The sequence below is a fragment of the Cryptomeria japonica genome, chromosome 1, assembly GCF_030272615.1.
Source record: "Cryptomeria japonica chromosome 1, Sugi_1.0, whole genome shotgun sequence".
Lineage (NCBI taxonomy): Eukaryota > Viridiplantae > Streptophyta > Pinopsida > Cupressales > Cupressaceae > Cryptomeria > Cryptomeria japonica.
In genome coordinates, this window is record NC_081405.1 from 364,626,099 (window position 1) to 364,635,015 (window position 8,917).

The 8,917-nt window shown below is 31.5% G+C and overlaps 1 non-coding gene across 1 annotated transcript; it reads right to left on the minus strand.

Moving 5' to 3' along the window:
• Positions 1–6,791: 6,791 nt before the first annotated feature.
• Positions 6,792–6,863, minus strand: TRNAQ-UUG (transfer RNA glutamine (anticodon UUG)). The gene has a single exon. It is a non-coding gene; the product is annotated as a tRNA-Gln (tRNA).
• Positions 6,864–8,917: the final 2,054 nt, after the last annotated feature.

Genomic DNA, 8,917 nt, shown 5'->3' on the forward strand with positions numbered 1-8,917 from the left:
ATCTAAATTAAAACTAAATAAAAGAACATGTATGTACACACGCACCTAAAATGACTAAATCAGAAACACGTCCATATTTAGCTGAATATATAGGATCATGAATGTCTATGTCATTTTCATCATCTTCATAAGGAGGCATTATGATTAACTCTTTCATATCTCATTGTGAGACGTATCCATTTGCAATATTCTTGCATTGACTCATTGGGTTGTCCTCAACACAGTCAGCACAAAAGCATGATTTCTCTCTTACTTGAGTCAGTGGAGGCTTGTGGTGTCCTATAGTCATCACTTGATGTAAACTTCCAATACCAACAATTGTTTGAAAGTTGTAAAGATTAGATCGATCAATGCCTGTTACAAATATGAAATGAAATTTGCACATTTTAAGATCAAGTACTTTAGGATAAAAGTGAAATGTAGAGCTGATGAAATTTTTTAAGAATTATTGAGAACAAAAATATTTTACCTTTCACTTCCCAAAAATAATGTTTGTTGTATGGCATATCCCGAGGAGAAAAATGACTTTAACACCATTCAAAAAATTTGTTTGCATTCTCTATGCTATTACCTACATAAAATAACTTAGAGATGTTGTTATGTGCACTTCTTTTTAAATGAAATTATATTAAGAAATAGATACAAACAAATTGAAAACAAAATTAACAGTACCTGCAAGTTCATGTTGGCGAAGTGCACGCTTCACACATGCTCCTGCTCCATCGTGCTCTCCTTTTCCATGTCCACTTTCAAAGAAGTTCCACATAAACTTAACATTGTGTCTAGCATGTTGCATGGATAGCCAATTAAAGGCTTTTGCATATTTAAATTGTCCTGCTCCATAAAGTTGTATGTCATGTACATGTACAATTGAATATTTAAAATAAAATTTATCAAATTGAAATCAAATACAAATTTACATATAAATGAAAATGAGTTGAAACTTATGTACTCACCTGCACAACCATCCGACCAAATCCAGTGTTGTGAAACATTAATCCCGCGATTTGCAAGATCTTCAAAAAACATTGCAAAATAATGAGCTACATAGCTCCTATCATGAACCTTATCATCGTTGATATAGAAATGAACCTCCTTGATGATAATGCATTCATTTGGATCAGTACAGTTTTCTATCCCATCCACATCAAATTGTGCATGTTTATAGGTCACTTGCACAAATATTGCAACTTGATCATAATGATAATATTGAGCTTGAATTTGCGATTGAGGGGCAAATGTATAGTTCTCAGAGAAATCTACAATTGAAAGAATACAACCAGGTGGAAAACAATTTTTGGAATCACGAAATTGTTTATCTTGCCATCGTGCACCATGACAATGTTGGATATGTGGATAAATCATAGTATGAAATCTGTTCATAAATTCAAGGTACGGAAATTCACTCTCTTTCAATGCAATTTTTTTGGATTCATCTCTTGACTTAGTTCAATATGTCTCATATTGAAATCTCTTCCACAAAACTGGCATTGAAACATCAATATTCTCAATTTGTAATGGAAATTTTTGCAAATCTGCACAATCAATGCATGTACTTTTTATACAACATTGAAGTCATCTAAATCTTCTAATTTATCACATAAAATTGATTTCACAAATTATATTGTACTTCCAGGGATGACCATATCTGGATTAAGTACTGCCATAGCTTTTTTATATGAGTCTAAGTATAGATGAAACTCAACATGATTTCGACAACGACAAGTTTTACGTACCTTATTTATGCATACAAAGCAAGGGCGCAACCTCTCAAACATTCTCTGACATATTTTCACATCTAAAAATTCTTCCTTGAATGCTTCAAATAGTTCACTTTGTGTTGTATCTACAAAATTTTTAGGATGCGAAATCTTCATACCAGTCTCTTCATCTTTCATCTGTATAGTGTCCCTTCTATTGGAAGAAACACGGGAGTGGCTGGTCCAATATTCGATGACCAATCTTCTTACATCTTTAGAAATTTTGTCTTTTCGAGGAAGTCTACAAATATTTACCCAATTCATTTCAATGTTTTCATCTAACATATTTCTCCTCCTAATATATCTTTGAACATTTTTTCTAGATATATACAGTAATTCAGAAATTGTTGTAACTTATCTTTTATGTGACAACCTCTTACTAGAAATCGTAGTCATCAACGCTCTACGTGCAACACTTGAATCAGCTCCTCGACTTGTGGTATCAATAAGGTTCAATGCATGTTGCAAATTTTCAACTATTGTTTCTTTTACATGACCTCCTGAGCTTTTTCTATTATCGACACTCAACAACTCCAAAACAAGAGTCATTTTTCTTTTCCTAAATAACTTTACAAATAATTGTGCTCTCCCGACCATAGATTTTTTTTCAAAATATTCCTCCCACATGTTTTTGCAATGCAATTTAATTGTGCTCTCAAGTTCCATGTGTTTAGATGAAATTTGACTGAAAAGAGAATCCTCATTCATCTCCATCAAATTTCTCATGATAGAAAAAAAATGTGTACCTTAACTAGTACTAATTTCTTCCGCTACTTCAGTTGCATCATCTTCAACATCAAAAGGATCTTCCTCAACATCAATATGTTGCTCTTGGTTATGTTTTGTATGAGCTTTCTTTGAATCATCCCTCATACGATCATATTTTTTTGCTCTATTTCTTTTATTCCCCATTACACAAAGTATTGAAATTTTCTTTCCTGAAATCTCAAGTGAATACTCCTTAAGAAAAAAATCAACCCCTTTGCAAAAAATCACCTCCTCGATAAAAAATCACCTCCTTCAAAAAAATCGCCTCCTTCCTTGAAAAAAATCAACTTCCTAGAAAAAAAATTGAAGATTTTATGAATTGTTTTTTGTTTTTTGTTTTTAAAAAAATAAAAAATCACCTCATTAATATATGAGGGAAAGGGTGGGGAAGCGAGTGGTTGTTTCCCCATGCGACCGCTCGCAGAGGGTCCCACGACTTGGGGGACTCGACCGAGCCCTACTTGGTCGAGTCCCACTTGGTAGAGGCTGCCTATGTGGCATCCCTCATGGAAGCCTACTCAACAAAACCCCCCCAATTTGCAGAACTTTCAAGTTCTGCTAAGAATTTGACCATCAAATTTAAAAATACCCTTTTCAAGAACTCGGAGTGAGGAACGTTGACATATAATTTTTATAGAATTTCAATTAGAATTAGTATATTAAAATTACAAAATACTATAGGTAGGTATATTAACATTCGAGAAGACTCTAAATCAGAAAAACAAAAAAAATAGTAAATCATATCAGAAAAATTTAAAAATTATATATAACACTAGAGGAGAGAGTCATCTTCAAGAATATATAATTTTTGGGGGGATTTCTATATTTTTATAGGGAAAATTTGGTGGGAGACGAAAACTGTCGATTTCGGGAAACTTCGACTTTGAATTGTTATAACGATGAAAATATACATCGAAATCGCCATTTTTTTTTTTTGCACTGGCTATGGATGTCATCTAAAAGATATTTCAAAATCGGAGGAAAATAAGATTATTTACATATAGTTTTGTTGTGGGAGGTGAAACCCCTGATTTGCAGTATTTTTCAATAATTGAAAAAATAACTTTAATAATTAAAAAAACATATCAATTCTTGTTCCAATTTTTTAAAAGAAATAATAGGCATAAACTTCATCCAGTTTTACACATTTCATCAGTTTACATCATCTTCAAATACCAATAGAAATATCACTTTTGTGCCATTGAAGTTGAACTGTTTTGTTGTTGTTAGTCTTTTCCTTTATAAAAGTGAGACACGAGTTTGTACTTTTACCTTGCAATAATCAAGTTTTACTCAATCTTTAATCAATATTTATGCAATCTTTTATATGCTATCTCTTGTAGCCTTTCTAATATTCTTGCAACTTTATTGTTTATAGCATTACTCATGACTAGATCTTTAAGATGAAGTAACATTTTGTTACCACTTTTCAATCTCATAGCTAGCATCCTATTTATCGCTTATAGAGTGGTTCATCTTTATAGATTCTTTTTTCATCGCTTCTATCATATTTGTGTATGTTTGTTTCTCAACAATTTTATATTATAAATTTATTTTATTATTGTAGCCATGATAAATGATCTCTAACATAAAATTTTGTAGCCTTGCCCTATAAGCCCTTGGTAGATTTATTTGTCCCACCACCCTTTTCCCTTAGATCCATATATCACTACACACAATAGAAAACCTTTTAAGATTTTTTCATTTCTCACAAGTATATTTATTTATTCCCATCACATAGCACAATAGGATGTATATCACCCACTATTTTATACTACATTTTGTGAAGTAGGGTTAAAATAAACCAACGAGTGGCTAGACTAAGGAAGGCTCCCTAGTAAGTCATAAACTTTCCCTTTGTTCCAACTACAAGTTCCAAGTTGCATTTCTTTCTATAATTTAATCATATTTATACTACATGAATATGTCAACCTTCTGCATTTTGAGGCATTCTTATTTCCAAAATATGAGTTTTGTCTTATTTGAAGGCATGACCACAACTCCCTAGTTGTTATTGCAATCATGGTGTAATATGTCAATTTTGATCACTTTTATCTACAATTCGATAGACCTTGAGCACAGTTGAATTTTAGAAGAACTAGGATGCTATAGCAAGTCCACCGTTAGTAATATGTAGTAAATTAAACTTATATTTTCAATTGCACCTAATTATGTGACATCAACATAGACATTCAATCCAACAATCAATTATTCAAGTACACATTTTCTTACCTTTTTCCATATTTTAAAATTATTTTTTGTAATTTAATTGATTTTCAATCTCAAACAAATTTCTTTTCAATACAATACATTTTTAGTGTTAGATCAAATATTTTTCAAATCACTTTGTTTTTCTATTCTTTTTAAAAGAAAGTAAACAAAATTGTTAGTTGAATTAGACCACATTAGAATGGAAAAGAAGTGAAAAGTACACTCACATTTTGTCTTCCACATTGGTAACTTTATTGTTATTCCATTCATTTCTTTTCAATGAACTTCTTTACTTTATGTTTTCATTTGGTGAACTTTTCTATTCTAAATGTGATTATTTTTAATTATTTAATTAAATCTAATTAATATTAAGAAAGCGTTTATTTTTCTTACAACATTATTGAGCTTTTTATTTTAAAAGGGAGTTTACTTTACTTCTAACATGTCAACTGACACCCCTAAGTTCATGTTGGTTTTTGTTATCTTTATTGTTGTTATGTTTTGTAATTATTTTATTGGACTTAATGCTTAATCTTTATCTTTGTACAGGGTCAATGCCCTTTCAAAATCCCTATTTATCTAATAAAAAACATGTCAATTGACATGACAAATCATGCAAATGGAAAATGGATATGTGTCAAAAGGCCCTTAATCTACTGGTAGATTTGAATGGTTATAAATGAGTCTACCAAAAATCAAATCTTGTTGAATATATGACTTTGACACTACAAAAATGAAACCAAAATTGTACCTTTAATACTAACACACTATAAAAATATAAAATAAAATCTTTAAGAAGTATTGTTTTCATTAGACCAAACAAAAAATACATAAGGTGATTCACACAAAAAATATCATTAGGTACACCTTTGTGCTTCATTTGTTACGACTTCAGTTTAGAATCTATAAACAAAGTCAATTTTTTTATGGTGCCTCTTTATCTACCAGTGGCTTTCCCGTAGGTGCAGGAGGAATGGAATAAGTAGTCACGGGCAAAGGAAGAATCAGTTTCTTTTTTAAAAGTCACTATTGAACATCTGCTTTCCCCAAATACACTCCATTCACATTATCATCACTTTTTCCCAGATGAAACAAAAAGGTATCTTCAATTCCTCGATCCCCACAATAGCTATTTTAGGTAATGGGTGTTCAGTACACCGCACAAAGCTGTTTCTTCCCTAGAAATGACAGCACCCACATCACATAACAACATTGAAGTCTCAAAAAGGTGGTCTAGATGCAATAATTTCAGTCCCCTCTCATGGCTTCAAGTTGCTTGCAGAAGATGCAAAGAGCCGCTTTGACAGTGTTTATAATGTTTGTCATGGTGGCTTCTCTCATATTCTGTTCTGCTCCTGTTGTTGTCTGCATTTTGGATGTAGTGCTGCTTCAGATACAGTTCCTGTGGTTTCAAGGTGGACTGGACTACATACAATTTTGGGTTTTCTCTCGTTGATATATACCATTCATTTCCCTGCTTCGATCAATGTCCATTTTATGGAAGGCTCTATTGCTCAAATTTAATTTTCTATAATTTTTGTCTATACCCACATGAATTTGTTGGGAGTTTGTTCATGTTTAGTGTCCTTTCTACTCGATGGATTCTCATGGCAATGAATGTGGGTGGTAGTTAGTTTAATAGTAGGAATTGCAGTCCATAGCTTGATTGACTCAAGTGAGTCATAGGGATTCGATTGCTTAGATGAAGTGCCAAATTCATTTGATAATTTATAGCAGAGTGCAGAAGGAGGCCCCAGATAAATTTGTGCTCCTTCACTCATGCTTAGTCATACATTACATTCATAGACAAAAATATCAGACATGAGTAGGTATTGGGATCATTGTGTGTTTGTTTAATGGGATAATTCTATTCCTTTGCCAATATTTGGTTATACGTTATTTCCATTTCTCTTATCAGTAATACTTTTGCTCACTGGAAATTTCAAATTTATGATCCACTATTTATAGTTGGCACACATTGGTCTCATCTACATTTAAAATACGCTTAAAGTAATTCCCTTTTAAGGAAAGAAAACGCCCTCTATCGAAGGTAGGTCCCACCGGGAGTCGAACCCAGGTCGCTGGATTCAAAGTCCAGAGTGCAAATCACTACACCATGGAACCACTGATCTTGTTACAAAGATTTCGAATTTACAAGAGCACAGCAGTGAGAGGGACTCGCCTTCTTACGGTGCATAGAGGTGCGCCACTTTTACTTCTTGTTCGTTCCTTTCTCTCTCTTTGTATATCATTGCACGTTTCTTCAATTTGTTGGCCGTGGCTAAATTAGTTTTAAAACGAGAGGAAAAGTCAATAAATCAACAAATTAGTTGTGGTTTTGATTTTTCGAATATTTTTGAAAAAGTCAATAACACAAATTTTATAACTCTGTTTTAGAGTCAGTTTAGCCGCATCTCATTTGTTTGAGATATTGGTATTGGCAATCTATTGGTTTGTATTTACGAATTCATTACTCATTTTTTGACCCATATAGGGTTCTTCAACTAATCGTGTGCTATTATTAGCGTAGAAGTATATTTTGTATATCAAAGAGAATATTAAAAATTAATAGTTGCACATTTTTTTTTCGTGTCGAGTGTCAATAGGTTTTTTATTTTCAAGAGTAGATGAAGTGGGAGAATTGAAAACATACAAATCGAGAATATATTCATTTACAAACATAAAAATTGATTGACAATACTTTGAGTTTGCAAAGACAACGGGACAAAGGTACTTCAAGTTTGCAAAGACAACATAAGGAAAAGGCCCATGCAAGCAAAACACAATTAAGAAGAGGTGTGCACAATAAGAAGCCAAACATTGAAAGCTTTTTACCAACATTGCATTCATTCTAAGATAATACTTTTTATTGGTTATCAATATCTCGAGATAATCTTCCATGAACATTTCTATCTAGAATAAATAAACAAAATTATGTTACAAGCATTTACAATGTGTTGAAGTTGTTTCTTGTGATTGAATTTAAGTTGTCACTTAGCTGTAAAACTGTTGTTAGCAAATTGAATTACAATTTTCTAGGGTAATTGATAGTTTTGACATACCTAGCCTTTATGAAATAGAAATCTGGAAGTGATAGATAGTACCGTGTTAGGAGATGAAAGATGAAGGTGTGGATGAAGACAAATAATTGATACTATGCATGTTTAAAAGAAGAAAATTTTGTTTTGAACATAACAATTATCAACAATGTTAATAATGTTTTGTAAGAAAAACATAAACATTCAATTTCATATTTCAAATAAGAAATTTAAATTTAATGTCATATCATTTACATTGGTTGTCTTCTCACATTGCCAAAGAGTAGAAGAAATCCTTACATTTCAATCATATTTTATAATCTATCATCAAACAAAAATAGAAATAATAATAGATGTGATTAAAGAAATTACTAAAAAAAAAATTACATGATAAAATTAGACAAAACAAGATAAGAGACAATTCGTGTAATCATGGATATCCTTAGATCCAATTCCATTGTTGTGAGAATAACAATTTCAAATCAATAAAAAATTTAAAATATGTTTAAGACATTCCCACAATCTACCAAATAATAAGAAAAGAAATCGATATGAAAATGTGTCAATCTTTGTAATTAAAGTAGAAAGGGAAAAACAATTTTAAGCAATTCATTAATTTTCAAAATCTATGCTTAGGTTTTTGAAATGAAGGACAGTGTATTAATTTAATGTTTAGGTAAAAGAATGAGACAATATTTCATATTAGCAAAAACAAGTAACTAGAATCTATAATTCAAGAAAAAACTAATACAGTAAATGTCTCAATTGAAGGCCATATAGACAAGAATCGTTAAGAAAGTTGAAACCTCGCTAAAATATAAATCTAAAGGTTATAGCAGTACTTCATCTGTTGTCTTCTTTTTAACTGGCCATTATTAGATTAATGTGTGAAGAAACATTTTAACAAATCCATCTTGTTACAGATAAGGTGTAAATAAAGCACACACATTGTTATACCTAATCAATTTTTAAAGGGTCACACTTTCAAGCAAACAGGTGTTTGCAAGAACAATATCTCCAAGCTTTATGCTAATAACATCTCCTGAAACCAAAATTGCAGCATTTCATTCTTGCCATTGTCCATTGAGCAAAGAACTTGAACCAAATTAAACAATCAAAAATCGAAGGAGAAATAAAGAT